We start from the raw sequence: 813 nt of genomic DNA on the forward strand, positions 1-813 counted from the left end.
ATAAACATTTTTTTTTTAAAGAAAGCGATGCAAAAGGGCATGTCAGTGACCAACCCCCACCAATTCGGAATGTAAGTGACAGTGATGACTCAGATTTCCACAGCCTGGGGTGGGGTGCAGTGGCATAGCAGGTTTGGAGTCCAAACACCTGGATTGGATTCAGATCCTGTTGTGATATCCCCAGAATGGTGTGGCCTCAAGCAAAATGCTTACTCACTCTCTACAGACAATGGAATATTATTCAGCGATGAAAGGAAATGAGCCATCAAGCTAGGAAAAGACATGGTAGAATCGTACATGCATATTGCTTAAAGAAGGCAGTTGGAAAGTCTACTTACTGTGTGACTCCAGCTATATGATAATCTGGAAAAGGCAAAACTGTAGACTAAAATGATGGGTGGGTGTCCATGGTCAGCACGGGGGGGGGGGGGGGGGGGGGGGGGGATGTGTGAGCAGAGCACAGAGGACCTGCAGGGCAGTGAGGCAGTCCTGTGTTGTACAGTGACAGCAGATTGATGCCATTAGGGCATTTGTCAAAACCCACGGGATGTGCGACACGGAGAGGGCCCCAAAGGTAACCTGCGCGTGATGCTTAGTACAAATGTATCAATACTAAGTCATCAGTTCCTTTTTTTTTTAATTATTTTTCAATGTTTTATTTATTTTTCAGAGAGAGAGAGACAGCATGAGCAGAGGAGGATCCGAGAGAGAGGGAGACACAGAATCTGAAGACAGGCTCCAGGCTTTGACTAGGTATCAGCACAGAGCCCAACACGGGGCTCGAACCCACGAACGTGAGATGATGACCCGAGC

Source organism: Suricata suricatta, chromosome 2, assembly GCF_006229205.1.
Source record: "Suricata suricatta isolate VVHF042 chromosome 2, meerkat_22Aug2017_6uvM2_HiC, whole genome shotgun sequence".
Lineage (NCBI taxonomy): Eukaryota > Metazoa > Chordata > Mammalia > Carnivora > Herpestidae > Suricata > Suricata suricatta.